Source organism: Ornithorhynchus anatinus, chromosome X3, assembly GCF_004115215.2.
Source record: "Ornithorhynchus anatinus isolate Pmale09 chromosome X3, mOrnAna1.pri.v4, whole genome shotgun sequence".
Classification (NCBI taxonomy): domain Eukaryota; kingdom Metazoa; phylum Chordata; class Mammalia; order Monotremata; family Ornithorhynchidae; genus Ornithorhynchus; species Ornithorhynchus anatinus.
The window spans coordinates 28,835,710-28,854,795 of NC_041751.1; the positions used below are offsets into that span (position 1 = coordinate 28,835,710).

Here is a 19,086-nt window from a genome sequence, read left to right on the forward strand (position 1 = left end):
ACTTTCAGGGTAGTTTGATAAAACATTATTGTCAGGCTTACTTGTTTTGAGTATCTCCAGAACCTTGGAAAGTGTCTTAGCATTCAAGCTCTTATCTGAAAGAGGTGGTTGGAATTTTTTTTTTAAAGCAAAAGGTTCTGCAGTGTTTGATATTAAGGGCACTTCTAATCTAATTTCAACCATTTTAAAGTGCAGGGATTTAGATTACCTCTATAAAGACTATCAATCAACAACTGTGGATTGGATCATTTAAAGTATTCAAATATTTAAATATTCTAAGGGGCTCATTCTCACCATCTTAGAAAAAAAATATTTGAAGAGGATACTTGGACAACTTTTGTATCCGTACACCAAATGTTGTGCACTCTTCTGATTAAATAAAAAGGGGAGAAAGGTGCCCTTGAGCACTACCTCTGAACTGTTCAAAGTATCTTACAGAAACTGTTTCAATTCATTTTTACCAAGATCTTGTGACCCAGGTTGGATGCTGTTTATTATAATTTCCCTATGGCTTTCCCTCTCCTCTTTGGGGTGGGTGTATATCTTGCTGGATTGTAGCTAGAGGAGAACTTCCCTCTGACCCACTTTCATTCATTCATTCAATAGTATTTATTGAGCGCTTTGTGCTGCTCCCTCTGTAACCAGGATGATGACTAGCCAAAAGGCAGGCTTGAGTCCAAACTGTAGCTTATTTATCCTGATTATCCCATTTGGAAATGTTTAATACCTGGCTCCCCCTGTTTGTAAGCTCCTGGTGGGCAGGGAGCTTGCCTCATGCTTCTATTGCATTTTCTGAAGTATTTAATTACATGCATTGCACCCACTAGGCACTCAATAAATTCCATTACTACTACTTTTATTGGCAGAAGTGCTCTCTCGTGTTCTTTAGGAGCCATTCTATATGGCTTTGAGCCAACTCTTCTCCTCCTCCCGAGTAAACTTGTAAGACTTAAAATAGTTCACACACTACTTCTTCCCACAAACATGTGGAGAGGATTAGCCTTGTTTATTCGAAGGAGAGATTGAACCCCTGACCACTCACTGTTTATTCTGTGCAGTAGCAAAAATTATTTCGGGTAGTATTATATATTCACTTTTATTTACTGCACTGATAGTTCTCGGACCTATGACACAACCGTTCCTGAAAATTGTCTTTCGTTGAGATGTAAGTCGGAAGCAATTTTCTCTATCAATAGCATTTCTTGAGCACTTATTGTGAACAGAGTACTAAATAACCCCGGCTCTGCCGCTTGTCAGCTGTGTGAATTTGGGCAAGTCACTTAACTTCTCTGTGCCTCAGTTACCTCATCTGTAAAATGGGCATTAAGACTGTGAGCCCCACGTGGGACAACCTGATCACCTTATATCCCCCCCCAGCACTTAGAACAGTGCTTTGCACATAGTAAGCGCTTAAGTGCCATCATTATTATTAGATAAAAGAAGGAAAAATGGATATGCAGATGAGCGAGTGGTCAAGTAGCAGGGTATATAAATCGGATATGTTCAGAAGTGTATTAGGGCATGTGTACAGAAGTGCAGAGGTGGTAGCTGGGGATTAGAGAAGCAGCATGGCATAGTGGATAGAGAGTGGGCCTGGGAGTCGGAAGGTCATGGGTTCTAATCCCGGCTCCTCCACTTGTTTGCTATGACCTGGGGCAAGTCATTTCTCTGTGCCTCAGTTTACCTCAAGTGTATAAAGGGGATGGAGACTGTGAGCCCCCTGTGGGACAGGGACTATATCCAACACAATTTTCTTGTACCCACCCCAGTGATTAGTTGAGTGCCTGGCATGCAGCAAGCGCTTAACAAATATCATTATTACTATTATAACATGGAAAGAGGAGAAATGAACTGAAGAATGTCTTCTGAAGGAAATGGGGCTTCAGAATTGCCTTGGCCATGGGGAAAGCTGTAGTCTGTAGGCTATAACCTAGGAGAGGGAGTTCCAGGTAAGGGGTTGGAGATGGGAGCAATGAAAGCAACATGTAGAGTGGGTTAGCTTGAGAGGAATGAAGAGGGAGCTGGGGAGAAAAGTAATGGGAATAGAGAATGGGTACGTAAGAGGAAGAGAAAGCACAAAATGTCTTCAATTCGCTGGTCAGGCTTTTCTGCTGGAAGGCTTTTGGGATGTCTGTGGAACGAGGCTTAGGAAAGTTAGCTGGGCTATGTTCTCATAGGGTCAGGAATTAAAATATTGCCCCTAAGTTACCCTATTTTTAACAATTATCCAGAGCTGTGTACTCCAATATAAGTAAGCTCCTTGTGGGCAGATATTGCATCTACCAGCTCTATTAGTACTTTCCCAAGCATTCAAAACAGTGCATCGCACATAAGGGCTCAATAGAAACCTTTGATGCCAATAAATTAATGTAGTTAGAGTGCTCATCTCTAATTGAGTCGGAAAGATCCCACGATAGCTGCCAAATTCATCTGAGGTAAAATAGATGGGTCAGCCCTCTCTGGTGCCTCCGTCTGGCAATCGGGCAACCTCCCCTCCTTACCCTTGGGCCTCTTCTGCTCCACCCCTTAATCCTCTTTAAACTTTCTCCCCTATTTTCTTTCCCTGCCCCATGGTGGCTTTTAAAATTGTTTCCCCATTGGCCTATGTCTCCACAGCTAGTGCCAAGCAGTGAAAATGATGTGTTGCAACACTGAAACAGGATGAACTTCTAGAAGTTTCCCAAGTGCCATCTGGTTTGACTAAAATCACCTTATATAAAGGATTCCCTACATTACCACACATTTGCCAGTTTGCAGAAATGGTGGGAAATGTCAGGTATTTCTAATCCAGCGCTTAGAACAGTGCTCAGCACATAGTAAGCGCTTAACAAATACCAAATACAAATAATCAATTGACATCCTACCAGTGGCATGGAAGAACTTGATGTGAGGAAGCTTTGGATAAGGGCAACTTGAGCCTGTTCTCAGCTCGATGCGGGGAGGTACCAAAGAAGCCACAGAAACTAGACTCTCATCAGGCACTCCTCCCACCTTGCATCCCTGGGCAGACGTTCGCCGGCTACTTCTTCCTTCACCCTTCCTGTACCTGTGAATTCTGCCACTTTTTTCCATAATACTTAGCAACCTGCTATGGCTTCATTCCTCCCTACCACCTCCGCCTGCATTTGACTTGTGGCTGAACAGTGAGGGTCAATGGCTCTGTAAGCCACATTAAGGAGACCAATATGCAGAGTCTAGAAAAACTGGTCTCAAAAGCAAAACAAGAAAGGATTACTGGATTTAATATGACAATCAATGGTATTTGAGTAGCTACTGTGTGCAGAGCACTGACCTAAGTGCTTGGAGACTACAGTAGATGCAATTCCTGTCCTCAAAGAGTTTGGTTTTCCCCCCCGCCAAATACATTCTTCCAACTATGATTCTGTGGAAAAAAAGTCTTTTTTTAACAACCTCCTGGCAAGAATCTAGTAAGTATGTCAGGGATTAAATTCTGGAAAATAGTAAGGCAGATTGGTTAACAAGAGGTGGCCAAAATATTTAAAATCAGTCAATTGTTTACTGAGTGCTTACACTGTGCACAGCACTGAACTAAGTGCTTGGAAGAGTATCATAGAATGAGCAGACCTGATATCTGACCTCAAGGAGCTTGCATTCTAGTGAGGAAAATGGGCACTAAAAACAGGGGGAAGCAATAGGGTATAAGGATATGAACATAAGGGCTCCAGAGGGAGGATGGGAGGTGAGTACCCAGTGGTTTAGATGATGCAGGTGTGCTGAAATAGCAGTTAGAGAGATGAGAAATTTAATTAGGATAGGCCTGGAGAAGATATGATTTCAGAAAGACCTTAAAGATGAGATGAGTAGCGGTCCACCGGAGTTTCCAGGCAGGGGAAAGGGTGAGAACAAGAGGTGGACAGCAAGAGAGTTGATAATGAGGCAGAGGAGCAAAGTGGGTGAGCTGGGCTGTAGTGGGAGAGGAGTGTGGGTAAGTACTGGGGAGAGAGCTGAATGAATGCCTTTAAAGCCAATGCTTGGAAGTTTCTTGTTATGAAGAGAATTGAGAGACCATCGAAAGACTTAGAGGGATGGGGGTGGGGAGGATGCACCAAAAAAACCGTTTCTAGAAAAAATGACCTGGGCAGCAGGCTGAACTATGGAGGGGAGGTACTGGAGACAGGGAGTAGTAGGTGGGATAGGATAAGTGCTTGAATCAAAAGTAGTAGTGGTTAGGGGGTGAAATGGTGGATTCTAGAGATGTTTTGAAGGTAGAATTGACAGGATTTGTTGACAGATTAAGTATATGGGTTGAATGAAAGAGATAAATTGACAATAATGACAGGGCTTCATGCTTGAGACAGGGAGAAGGGTGTATTTGTCTACAATAACGGGAAAGTCAGTGAGAGGGCAGGAGTTGGGTGGGAAGATGAGGAATTCTGTTTTGTACCAGTTAAGCTTGAGGTGTTGGCAGAATATCCAAGTAGTGATGTCCTGAAGGCAGGAGAATAAGAGAGACTGAAGAGAGGGAGAGAGCCCAGATTATGGCATCAAGGCTCAGACTGAATCCAGATTGATGAGTTTCTCAAACCTTAAAGGCAACCTCAGGTGTATCATGACAACCATGGGCTTTTCTTGATCAGGTGCTACATTTAATTTAGTCATATAATGGCAAAGACTGAAATACAGAAGCATAGTTTGGGAATTTATGGAAGATCAGTGCCTGACCTGGCACATGTCTGTACACTTCCGTACATTATGGTTGTTTATTATTAGCATTTGTTGAGTGCTTACTATGTGACAAGCACCATTTGAGAAGGCATATCCATTCTCAGTTCCACTCCACTCCCCTGCCCTTCAGCTCTTACCCTATGGGGTGGAGCAGAATGCATCTGGCCTTCCCACCCCACTTGAAGAGGAGAAGACTGGTCCAACTTGAATAAATTAAACTTTGCACCTGCTTCTCATGTTGGTTGATTAGACTGTCAATGTCAATATAATTCAAGTTGATGTGTCACCCTGGCTGGGTTGAAGCAAGGCATCTGTGCAATCGTGCAATGTATCTCTTATTCCTGTTTTCATGCTGTGCCAAAGGCAGGCTGGGGTGAAACAAAGAACTGACATTCCTCTTTAACGATCCTACGATAAGGGAGACTCCATTGTTTCTATTCCTCAGGGAACTGCTCCCCACTCCCGAATTAGAATCAATCCTTGCTCCCCACCCCCGACCCCCAACTATGAATCATTTGTTAGTTTTATCCAGTCCTTTTTTTTTTCCTCTGAAAATATCTGGCCTGGAGGGTTCAACAGCAGAATAAATAGTGGCCTAGATTTAAGCACATTTCCTCAGGAAGGGGGAGAGAGATGATTGCTGCCCACCCCCAGAACATTAGTTCCTTAGTTCTTCTGGGCATGGCTGGCCGCTACCAGGGCCAGGATACCCAGTCATGAGACCCTGGACCCCCCTTTCCCACAAAAAGGGGCTTTCTGAGAATGACAATGTTGAATTCTACTGGGATGCAGAATGCAGGTGGATAGGGTCAGAAAAATAATTTGGTAATAAATTGGGGCCAGTTATTTCAGAGTGAGAACATGACATTCAAATTTTTTGTAGAGGCACATGTGATCTTTCCCAGAATATGGTTCTTCACAGACTGGTGAGAAAAGTTATCCCCTGTAGGACCAACCTGGCCTTTTCTTGGGATTTTCTTTGGAAGATCGATTGGGGATATGTGGTAGTTCTTTAATGTAAGAAGTGCTATATCATTCCCCTTAATTTCAGAGTTTTACGTCTTTAAGGAAGAGAAAAAGAAATCTTTATGCCAAAGCAATGAATATATAATTAAAACCACCCAAATGTGTATGTGATACTTTCAGTTGTATTTTATTATTAGATCCTTAAGGACTAGAGGAACAAAGCATTTTTGTGAATTTCTCATTCCTTTAAGAGCACAAACAGCTTTTTCAGTACAAAGTCTTTTGGTGTTCGATCCTTTTGCTTGAATCTATCGTCCCAGCCCCCCGCCACATACACACACACACACACACAAACACACAACTTTCTCAAATGCTAAATTGTTGGCAAATAATGGGGTGGGGGGGAGGAGAAAGAACAAGAGCCCGTCTTGGAGCTTTTACCCCAAGTGTCTTGATACATGACTTTTATCAAGTCTAAACAGTGTGTATTATGAACTGTGTGAGACAGGCTTCTTTTGCCTACTTACGAGGTGGGTGACCAGTGATCAGATTTAATAAAGGATCCTCTCTATGAGCTCCGACCCTCAATAATTTGTCTTTTGTAAAGTAGTGCAAATCGTTTAACCTATCACTCCCATGGGCCTTGAGTCTGAAGCATTAAAGAAAGGCATCACTTAGCTGGTATTGAGAAACCTTAATTTTAAACCTCCTTTCATTTCCAGTGACAATAGACTATAGAATTAGGTGTATTTCACTAACAAAGGCAGCTCTTGAAAATCAGACATCAGCTTCACCTATTGCAGTTTTAGGCAGGATTAAACTTTGTTTGATGTTTGGGGATAAAAATAAGTTTCCCCTTCTCTTAGCCTCCTTAGTAACCAAGATATCCTTGTGATAACAGGAAAATGCTTAAACTCATTCCCATCTTGGACACATGAAATGTTGGATTAGAGGGAAGGGTCGGACTGTAGAGCCAGGGACAGCATGGGGCACAAAAGGAGACTTGTGGCAAGATGGATATGTTTTTTTCTCCCACTCTGTTTTGGAACTTGAAGTCCTTCGATGTTTATTGCCAGTTCTCAAATCTTCAGAGGCCTCTCTCTGTTTTTAAAAAGAAGCCTATCCCCATTCCTTCCAGCTAATTTACCAACCAGGGAAGCCCTATTATTTCTAGACACAACACATGGGTGACACAGAGAAGGATAGAGCCAGCCTGTGGTCATTAATAATTCATGTGTTCCCAATGATGCCAAACAATCATTATTTTCATTGTTAAAAGAATGGTCAGCATGTTCTTGGTCCTAATATCCTGATTAGTTGAAAGCTGTGTTTTGGGGGAGGAGGGTGGGAAAGTGCCTTTGCTAGGCACATTTGCTCTACAGATTTGGGGTTCATACAGGGCAATAATAATATTGACAGATGAGAAAAATCATTGTCCTTCCTCTTCCATTGCTCTCCAAGAGTGTGGGTTCACTATTTGCTTATAGACTTAACTTTTTATGGTATTTAAGTGCTTACTATGTGTCAAACGCTGTTCTAATCATTGGGGTAGGTTCAGGTTAATTAGGTTGGACAGTCCCTGTCCCTCATGGGGCTCACAGTCTGGGAGAATAGGTATTGAATCCCCATTTTACAGTTGAGGAAACTGAGACACAGAAAAACTAAGTGACTTGCCCAAAGTCACACACCAAGCAATTGGCAGAGCCAGGTTTAGAACCCAGGTCCTCCTACTCCCAGACCCTTGCTCTTTCCACTAGGCCATGCTACTTCTGTTGATGAGGCTTCAGTAGACAAGGAATTATAGGCTAATGAAATATGTTTCTAGGCTATCTGGAACACAGCTATAATTTTTATCATTATCATCATCAATACATTGACCACCATTGGACTTGTTCTTGTTCAGTGAGCTTCAATTGTGGATTTACAATCCATTCTCATCACAGGAAATAGCTATTTTTGGTTATTAATCCTGAATATCTGGTACAATGCATTTGATCCATGCACTGTTCAATCTACAGGGATGGAGAATAATGAAGAACCCCCCTTCAACCCAGGACTGTTTCTGTAGTAATCAGCAGCTGCCAGACTCTGTCGATCATACTGGCCATAATAATAATGTTGGTATTTGTTAAGCACTTACTATGTGCCAAGCACTGTTCTGAGCACTGGAGTAGATACAAGGTAATCGGGTTGTCCCACTTGGGACTCACAGTCTTCATCCCCATTTTACAGATGAAGCAACTGAGGCACAGAGAAGTTGTGACTTGCCCAAGGTCACATAGCTGACAAGTGGCAGAGCAGGGATCACATAGAAATCTAAGAATTGCCAAATGATTTGGATCCATAAGGCTTTGTCCCTCTCCCATACTCATTTGTGAGATCTGTGACATAAGTGAATAGAAGATAGGTGTTGAAAATAAGGGATAATCTGCCCCATTTGGAAGTTCATACCAGACTTTGTTTTTTTTCGCCCTCTCCCTTAAAATGCTCAGCTTGAATACCCAGGCCTTAGTGGATAGAGGGTGGGTTTGGGAGTCAAAAGGTGTCATATTCTAATCCCAGCTCTGCAACTTGTCTACTGTGTGACCTCGGCGAGTCACTTCTCTGCACCTCATTTACCTCATCTGTAAAATGGGGACTAAAACCGTGAGCGCACCTGGGACAGGGACCATGTCCAACCTGATTATCCTGTATCTATCCTCGTGCTTACGATGGTGCTTAGCGCATAGTAAGCACTTAACAAATACCATCATCATCCGTCATTTCTAAAGGCCCCATTTTTGGTTAAGGCACAGGACCAATTCTATTGTAATAAATCTGGAAGAATCAGAATAGAAAACTTAATCTGTAGTAAACTTCTTATTTTCTCCACATAGTTCAGAATACCAGTAAGGATTGAGTGATCTGTGCTCAATTGCAAATCATGTTGGTCATGCACAGAATTACAATGGATTTGAGACACCCTCACCTCCCACTCAAGTTCTGAAACTTTTTGGTATCTGGAGGCACCTCTGAAACCTCTCAAACCAATTTGCCAACAGGATGAAAGTCATGTTTTTTATTTTTATTGTTTTAAAATCAACCTTTACCATCTCCTGCCTTTTATCATCCATTAGTTTCTTCACAAGATGTGTGGTGTCACGTAGTTGCAGCCTCCATTGTCCCCAGAGCTGGAAGGAGCTGGTTCCTTTGGGAGTTGCCCCTAGAGAATTTTTTTTTTCTTTCAGGTGTGAATAAAGGGATTAAATTGAAGGAAGTCTGGTTTAAGTTTGGTCAAGTAGAAACCTAGGTTCACAGTGGGTTTCTTGGGTCTGTTCAATAGTATTTGTTGAATGCTTACTATGTGCAGAGCACTGTACTAAGCACTTGGAATGTACAATTTGGGGTCTGTTGAAATGAAAGTGCTTTAAACCAGTCAAGCAAAGGCAAGGACTGAGCTATTCTTCCTAAATGATGATGATGGTATTTAAGCGCTTACTATGTGCCAAGCACTGTTCTAAGCGCTGTGGTGGATACAGGGTAATCAAGTTATCCCATGTGGGGCTCACACTTTTTTAATCACCATTTTCCAGATGAGGTAACTGAGGCACAGAGAGGTGAAGTGACTTGCCCACAGTCACACAGCAGACAAGTGGTGGAGCCAGGATTAGAACCCAGGTCCTCTGACTTCCAAGCCCGTGCTTTTTCCATTAAGCCACACTGCTTCTCTAATAATGGCATTTATTAAGCACTTACTATGTGCCAAGCACTGTTCTAAGTGCTGGGGGGGTGGGTACAAGGTAATCGGGCTGTCCCACGTGGGGCTCACAGTTTTAATCACCATTTTACAGATGAGGTAACTGAGGCACAGAAAAGTTAAGTGACTTGACCAAGATCACACAGCTGATAGGTAGTAGAGGTGGGATTAGAACCCATGACCTCTGACTCCCAAGCGCATGCTCCTTCTACTGAGCCACGCTAAATAATAGCTGTTCAAGCAACATCGGTGCAGAGGAGTTTTGAGGCTGAACATTATCTCCACCTAAGTAGACTGAGGAGACGGAGGAGTGGTGGTGGTGTGCTTGCTCCCCTCTTTGTCCCCCCTCTCCCCCATGTGTCTTAGAGTGTGAATGTGAATTTGTCTGTTTTTTGTTGTACTGTACTCTCCCAAGAGCTTACTACAGTGCTCTGCACACAGTAAGTGCTCAATAAATGAATGAATATATATATATATATACATAATATATATGTGTGTGCTGAATGAGGAGTGTGGTTCAGTGGAAAGAGCCCAGGCTTGGGAGTCAGAGGTCATGGGTTCTAATCTCAACTCCGCCACTTGTCAGCTCTGTGACTTTGGGCAAGTCACTTCGTTTCTCTGGGCCTCAGTTACCTCATCTGTAATATGGGGTTGGAGACTGTGAGCCCCATTTGGGACAGGGACTGTGTCCAACCCGATCTGCTTGTATCCACCCCAGCGCTTAGTACAGTGTCTGGCACATAGTTAAGTGCTTAACAGATACCATTATTATCATTATCATTATTATTAATAATAATAATACTTGGCACATGAAAGCTGCATGTTGGAGAAGACCAAGTGATCCATAGATGTTTCCTGGGATGATGTTTAGAGCAGGGGCTGTCAATTTCATACAGGTGAGCATTTTGGGCAAGATGAGACATCATGGCTAGCGTTCTCTGCTCCTTGGCGGAGGAAAATGGCCGGGAGTGGAGCCTAGATGATGACTCCGTTTCTTGCCCTGTTCCCTCCAGATCATGGGCCCTGACTCAGTCCCTGCAAGACTCCTTTCATTCTCCCTGAGCTCCAGGCTGAAGACATCGCTCATCCCTGGCCCTGGAGTCCAGTGAATATGTTCTTGGGAGCTTGGGGGTCACCAGTCAATGCTGTCCAGCTGATAATTGCTCTGAGGCACTTTATCTCTGCCTGGATCCATTGTGGGGAGGGAGAGGAAACTTATCAACACATCCAAAACTAAATTCCTCATTTTCTCAACCCAAACCCTGACTTTCCCCTCACTATAGAGACCACCACCCTCCTCCCTGTCTCACAAATTCTTAACCTCTCATTTAATCCACACATTGTCTGCCATGAAATCCTGTCAGTTTTACCTTTACAATAGCTTTAGAAACTGCCCTGTCCTCTCCATCCAAACTACCACCACACCGATCCAGGCACTTGCCATTTCCTGCCTCAGCTACTGCATTAGCCTCATCTCTGACCTCCCTGTTTCCTGTCTTTCCCCACCACAATCCATATGTCGCTCTGCTGCCAGGATCATTTTTCAAAAAAAATAAAAAGTTGAGTCCGTGTCTCCCCACTACCCACAAACCTCCAGTGGTTGCCCATCCACCTCTGTGTCAAATTCTTTGCCATTGACTCTCTTCTTCCTTCTTAACCTCACTGATTTCCTACTACAACCCCAAATTCACACATCATTCCTCTAATGCCGATTTCACCGGATGTCAGTCTTGTTTATCCCACCACAGACCCCTTATACATGTTCTCCCTTGGGGAACTGTTTCTCCCTTCATATCTGACACCCCCCATTCTCCCCACCTTCAAAACCCTCCTAAAATCCCATCTCCAAGAGACTAAGCCCTTATTTCCCCTATCCCCCCTCCCATCTGTGTCAACTATGCACTCCTTAAGCACTTCATATCGTCCTAGCCCCATAGTACTCGCATAACTATTCTTGTACTCTATTTTCCTTACCTGCAACTAATTTTGTCTCTCTCTGTAAGTTGCAAGCTCCTCGTGGGCAGGGATCATGTCTACCAATTCCATTGTACTGTATTAACCTAGGCACTTAATACAGTGCTCTGGGCTCACAGTAAGTGCTTAGTAAATACCATTGATTGAGGAAAGTAAAAGGGTAACTAACTTCAACTTTTTTCTTCTCTCTCTTCCTTCATCATTCACTTTGCCCTCGTGCCCAGAATGAAAGTTTTCACCCCCCCTTCCCCGTTTGGCATCTTCCATCCCCTAGGAAATACCAGAAGGAAAGAGTTAGAAGATTTTGAATTTTAATTTGTTATAAGATTACTCCTCAGAGCAGGTTGTTGCATCCCTCACTTATGTGAAAGAATGGTTGAAATAGTGATGTAACTGACAGATTTATATTCTGTTTCAATTTGGAATTTTCCAAGAGCCAGACACATGGTGATTAGACCAGTAGCTCAGCCTATGGCTTTTTACGACTCAGCTGAGGTTTAACTCTTGAGGCAGGTGCTGTCACTCTCCTTTCCTAAGGCGTCCCTGGAAAAAATAAGGGTGATAGACAAACTATTTCTTGTTGACAATTGGCAGCACCATAGGACCTGTGGTGTGTACAACAGGTATGTTGTTCTGTTTTTGCTCCCTTCCCAAGTTCACCCCCAACCTCAAAAAGCAGTGTTGCTTAGTGGCTAGAGCACTGGCCTGGGATTCAGAAGGGTCAGGGCTCTAATTCCTGGCTCCACCGTCTATCTGCTATGTGACCTTGGGCATGTCACTTAATTTCTCTGTGCCTCAGCATCCCCTTCTTTTATTTGTGACCTGCCTGTCTCTCCAGTAGCTTGAGAGCAGAAAGGCAAGGGAGATAATCATCGGCTTCCCCAGATGGACCTGGGAGTACCTGTTCGTGCAGGTTTCTTGCCCAGATCACTTGCTCTTGCAGAAGGTACGACCTCTTCACTGGTGGTAGGAGTGGGAGGATTGATAGTTATCCCTGGAAGCCCTAGTGATGAAAAGACTTTCCGAGCCATGAACTCTTTCTCAAGAATAGCTGAAATGGTGATGTAACTGACAGATGTAGATATTGTTTCAATTTGGAATTTTCCAAGAGTCAAACACTGTGATGAGACCAATAGCTCAGACTAGGGCTTTTTAATACGGAGCTAGGGTTTAACTCTTGAGGCATCTATAAATGGTATTTATTGAGCACTTACTGTGTGCAGACCCCTGTATTAAGCAGTTGGGAAAGTCCAATATAACAGCTTTGGAAGATATGTTCCTTGCCCACAGTGAGCTGACAATCTAAAGTCTAGAGTCGAGAAGCAGCGTGGCTCAGTGGAAAGAGCATGGGCTTTGGAGTCAGAGGTCATGGGTTCGAATCCCAGCTCCGCCACTTGTCAGCTGTGTGACTTTGGGCAAGTCACTTCTCGGTGCCTCAGTTACTTCATCTGTAAAATGGGGATTAAGACTGTGAGCCCCACGTGGGAAAACCTGATTCCCCTGTGTCTACCCCAGTGCTTAGAACAGTGCTCTGCACATAGTAAGTGCTTAACAAATACCAACATTATTATTATTAGAGTAGCTGTTACTCCCCTTGCCTAGGGCCATTAAGCCCAGGCAGCTCAGCTGTTTGATTTGGCATGAAAAGTACTTACCCCATGTGGTGGCTGCTGCACTGGGGAAACTTCTATGGGAGCAGAGGGTCCTCGTGGACAGAGAACATGTCTACCAACTCAAAGTGTACTCTCCCAAATACCACAATCATCATCAAGTGCTTAATGCAGTTTTTTTATTTAGGTTTGTTTAAAAGTGGTATTTGTTAAGCTCTTACTACTTACCAAGTGCTGGGGTAGATAGGTTGGATACAGTCCATGTCTCCCATGGGACTCACATTCTTAATCTCTCTTTTACAACTGAGACATAGAGAATTGAAGCGACTTGCCAAAGGTCACACATCAGACAAGTGGTGGAGCTGGGATTAGAACCCAGTTCCTTTTGACTGACAGGCTCGTGCTTGGTTCAGTAAGCACTACTCAGTAAGTGCTCAATAAATACCACTGATAGGATTGTTAATCCTCTATGGCCCCCAAGGGCCAGGACATCAGACACACGATGTCACTAAAACAGCCAGATAACATTTTTGTATACATAAGAGATCTCCAAGCATAGTGATATAACATCACTGAGCATAGCTTTTCCCCACTGCTCCATTATTGTTGCACAAGATTGACTTGTGGCATACAGCTAAGGGTTTTACATACCATATGCAACAATGTAATGAATGCAGTAGAGAAAAACAACACCCTTGTGTAAACTGCTGAACAAACACATCAAGGTAGACTGATGAAATCAATTAACGTGAGAGTGAAGCTTGTCTGATTCACATTAGAACTTCAAAAGCACATTGCATACCTCGTTATTTAGGGTGGCTCTGTCACTGAGTTCATATGTTTGACTGCCTCAAGCCATTTTTCAAGGAAAGCACCAAAAACCGAAATGGCAGACAAAAAGCTCATTTGTTTTTCTGCATTTTTTAGTGCATGAGTTTATGATGGATTTGCTGTTCCAAGAGAAAAAGCTAATGAAGACCGTTCAGTTTTTTGAAGCTGAAAAAATAGTTTGGTGGGTGAGATGTCACTAAAGATGATGGGGTTAGTCAATCAATCATTCATGTTTATTGAGTACTTTGTACAGAGCACTGTACTTTACGCTTGGGAGAATACAGCATAGTTGATAGACATGTTCCCTGGAATGCACATTTGACTCTAAGGATGTTTTAAAATTATACTATAGGTTTCTCACAGATTTTCTGCACATTATAGAAATTATTTTGAAAACAATGAGTGGTTTGAAATAAGGTTTCAGATTGGTTGCCCAAATCCATTGATATGGCCAGAAAATCTTGCTCTGTTCATTGAAGACTTTATTGGCTTGACACTGGCAGCTTTCCATCATGTTCTTGACTATTCTAAATAATTTTAAAGGGTGTGGAATAAGCAACTCTGAAGTAAGTGGCAAAAGAGGGTCACTTTGCCTCTGTTTAGGCAAAGTTGGCTTAGTGGAAAGAGTGAAGGACCTGGGTTCTAATCCTGACTCTGTCGCTTGTCTGCTGTGTAAACTGGGGCAAGTCACCTAACTTCTCTGTGCCTGTTACCTCATCTGGAAAATGGGGATTAAGACTGTGAGCCCTATGTGGGACAGGGTCTTTGTCCAACCCAATTACCGTGTATCTACCCCAGTGTTTAGTACAGTGCTTGGTACATGGTAAGCACTTAATGAGTGCCACTATCATTTTTATTATTAGGATTATTATTATTATACAAGGGAATGGAAAGACAACGAAAGAAAATCCTTTCAAATGCAGAATTAACAGTATCCAGCTGTAAACAGATAAGAAATCATAATGAAAATGCACCAAAAAAAGTTAAGAGGAAGGGAATGTTAAATAGACTGTTTGGGGCATGAGCCGCTTGATTGATTGACACTAAAAGAAAGGCATACAGAGAGATTTCTGAAATGTCTGAATCCTGAAAAGGCACTTGGTAAAACTGAAAGACAGTGACTTTATTGTGAGGTATAGGATTTATTAAGTTTCTCTTACTATTGATGAAATAGAAAAATTTTCATTGTCTGAATCCTTTCATAAAAATCAGAAAACTCTTGAAGTTCTGACAGATGTGGCTGTCTCTCTGGCATAGAGAAGGCTTTCAAACTCAGGATTAATCTCAGGGAGTGAAACTCATGACTAGTGATCCCAGGGACTGACTGGGAAACACTTTTTGTGGAATGTTTGTTGAATGATGTATAGTGCTGTGGGTCCAGCTACATTCCAGCCAGTACTGTGTGGGAAGAGAAGCTGCCCATCCATGCCACTGGGACTTCCAGCAGTCCCTGTTCTAGCCTGGGAAGAACTCGAACACCATCAGCATGAGGTCTTTTCCACTTTGGGAATGTTGGAAAGGCAGTGAGTGCTGCCATGACTCTTGCAACTGTTGGACTGGGCCATGAGAAGCTTCCAACCCTGTTTGCCCAGCCATAATGATCAACTGCTCTTAGATTGATGTCTTTGTCTCTTACATTTTTAAGTTTTCAGCTTTCCTTGGGTGTCTTTCAAAAGCCTCCTTCCTACCTACTGTATATGTGTATATATACTCATGTATATGCCTAATCAGTTTTACTGTCCACTATTTTGATTACTCGGCTTGTAAATATTTGTGTGTCAGTTTCCCATGTTATAATATAAGGTCTTTGGGGGCAGAAAATGGAATGCATTCATTTATTGAACTCTCCCAAGCAATTAATACAACGTATAATACCCAGTGAGTGCTCAGTAAATGCTGTTCCTATATTTATTTTTTTTGAGTACATTCTGCCAGTAGAATATTGGTTACAGTGGCCCAGAATTTTTCATTAAATGTACTGAACTTGGAAGAAAGGGTTAATCATGAGCTCTGAGAATGATGATATGCCATGGCTATTTACATACCATTAGTGTGGTACTGAAGGCTGATGATAGCACTTTGGATCAAAGTAGTGCAGTAGTCTGCCAACTCACAGGAGATACTTTTATGGCATTTAAGCACTTACTATGTGCCAGGAACTGTACTAAGCGCTGGGGTAGATACAAGCTAATCAAGTGGGACACAGTCCATGTCCCAGTCTATGCTCACAGTCGTAATCCCCAATTTCACAAATGAGGTAACTGAGACACAGAGAAGTCGTGACTTGCTCAAGGTCACACAGCAGATGAGTGGCAAACCTGGCATTAGAACCCAGATGCTTCTGACTCCCAGGCCCATGGCTCTATCCATTCGGTCATGCTGCTTCACACAGAGTGGAGTCGAACAGTAGTATTTTCATGTCTACTGTGCGTAGAACTTCATCGCTTATCTATCTTGCTAGTCTGATATTTGCTTTCTAGGATTCTGGATTTTTGTTTTCTGTATCCTTTCGGGTGGGGGTTTCCCCAACTAAAATACAGTACTTATTTCTCTTGAATTCCTGTGTTTCTGATCCCTTTGATATCACTCCCTGGTGTGGTGAGCGATGAGCAAGCTGCACCACAGACAAGCCCACTGTGCTTGGTAGTTTCTATTTGTAGCTGAGTGGAGCTGGCAGCAAATATGTCCTGGCAGCCATCTCCAACACGTTCTTTGTAAGGGCGCATACTGCTTCTTAAGCTGGCATCTGTTCTCTCTGCATTCTGATTATATTGGTGTTCCTGAATGCGGTGACAAATATCCGTTTCATCGTGGTGGGGGAATGGTCACCAAAGATTCTCCGTGGTACACCTACCCTGCTTTCTGTAGTTTCTGAGCTTTATCACTGCTTGGGGAGATTGTTGGTGTCGCTTAGCCCAGGATTTTTGCTGTGCCAATTATTGCTCTTTGCAGCCGGTTGAATGGTTAGGTATTGTAGGAGCTGCAGAATGTGGAGTGAGCTTGCTGTCAACCCACATTTTTGTGCAGCAGCTCACAAGTCAGCTTGTCATTCATTATTCTGGTAGTCAGTCTTACTTTTTCTCCCCCACCATTAAAGGTAGATGCCTATTCTGGCTCAGCCATTGATGCTACAGTCCCAAGATGGCATGAAACATAAGTACATAAATTACTGGAGTGCATGCAGTGTTGAAAGGTGAATATTCCTATCTCCTACTAATCACTGGTGCTTGCCCAAATGGCAAGGGACCAGAGCAGATGCGTTACTGAATTGTCGTGGACAAAATTTGAAAATGTCTAAGATTTTCAAAGATATTCACATGATGCGGTCTCGCTGTTGGCAGTGTTCTCCTTGAACCAAAGAACAACTCGACTATATAAATCACGTCATATTAGGTCAGGCCACTGGTCCATCCTGCCCAGTATTATCTTTCCGACAGTGGCAACAAAGAATTCTAGACTGTAAACTTGTGGGCAGGGAATGTGTTAGTAAAGTGGTCTGCACAGAGTAACCACTCGAATATGAATGAAAAATTCTTAGAGTTAACACTGTGGTGGTTCCCCCTCCTTGACATCCATCCTCAAGATTGAGTGTACACTCTGAAATTTTTTCTCAATCATCTCTAACCTTCCTCTATAGTAATCCCATAATGCGTTCTACCCTCGGTCATCTATGCATTTTTCCCAACCCTTCTCAGAGTACTGACATACTGTATTTGCTGTAAATTTAACTCTGCATTTAAATCTTCTGATAATATTTCAGAAGCAGCATGGCCTAGTGGATAGAGCATGGGCCTGGGAGTGAGGATCATCTGGATTCTAGTCCTGGCTCTGCCACTTGTCTGCTGTTTGACCTGAAGCAAGTCACTTCACTTCTTCTTCTCTGGGCCTCAGTTACCTATCTGTAAGATTATGAGCCCTATGTGGGACAGGTACCGTCCAACTTGATTAGCTTGTCTACTCCAGTACTTAGTACAGTTCCTGGAATATAGGTGCTTAAATACCACAGTTGTTGTTATTGCATGTGTTAGACATCTATGCTAAGATTTGTATCATTCTTCAGGATGGGCTTCAGATAATTAGTATAGTTGCCTGGCACATAGAGCTTCACAAATACCATTATTATTATTGATAATAAAATTAAGTATCAACAGGATGCTCTTTTAGCGTGCCTGTGAATGGAGTATGGGAAACACTATTACAAATGTCAATCAGTGCTATTTATTGAGCCCTTACTGTGAGTCAAGCACTATACTAAGCATTTGAGAGATTATACAACAGGATTGGTAGACACTTACCCTGCCCTCATTGAGCTTACAGATGTCACATTTGCCTTTGAAATCGGGTACCTCAATCGATGGCATCCGTGCAATTTAGAAATCTGCACGGTGTTCTTTGACCCCATCACAAGAACCTACAAGTAATAACACGAACAGCGAGTGGGCACTTTTGAGATGCTTGTCTATCAAGCAGCCATCAAGACTGTGGGTCTGGCAGAGACACCATCAAAACTGGTTTGACAAAAAAGATTAAAAAAAAAAACAACAAACCTTGTAGCAAAGCAAGGAATGCACTGGCAATACTTTGCAGCTGCTCCTGCAAAAAAAAAAAGAGTGACAAAACAGAAGCTTTTTAAAAAAGAAATATATGGTACTCATTAAGTGCTTTCTTTATCCCAAGAACTGTACTAAGCACTGTCCATACAGTCCATGACCTACATAGAATTTACAGTCTTAATCCCCACTTCCTGGATGAGATAACTGAGGCCAAAGGAAGTGAAGTGATATGCCCAAGGTGACACAGCAGACAAGTGATGGGGCTGGGGTCAGAACCCAGGTCCTTCTGACTTCCAAGCCCGTGCTCTATCTGGTAGACCATGCTGCTTTAAAATACTTCCAGTAGTCAAAGCCAAAATGAAGTTGAATTGCATCTTGGCTATGTGGTTCCTGCTCTGTGAAAGATCATTTTTTTTCCCCCAAGCCCAGCTGGTGGGTTGGAGGAAAAACCCTTTTCCCTTATTTTCAGGCAATCTGCTGCCTGACGCAATGCTTATTCTCTGTCCCTCTGCCACCTCACAAGATTGTGAACCCCATGTGGGACAGGAACTGTCCAACCTGAATACTTTGTATCAACTCCAGCACTTAGAACAGTGCTTGGCACAGAATAAGCACTTAGCCAGTACCTTAATTAAGAAGGGGTGGGGAGTTTCAGAGGTAGTGAAGTCAGGACACTTCAAAAACTTTCTGGGACACTTTTTGGCTGGTAGTCTCCAAGGTCCTGCATGAG

General features: G+C 42.8%; 1 long non-coding RNA gene across 4 annotated transcripts in view; it reads left to right on the forward strand.

Moving 5' to 3' along the window:
• LOC103171391 overlaps positions 1–19,086 on the forward strand; it is an 89,085-nt gene that overhangs the window by 21,747 nt on the left and 48,252 nt on the right. The gene's annotated exons all lie outside the window — the stretch shown is intronic.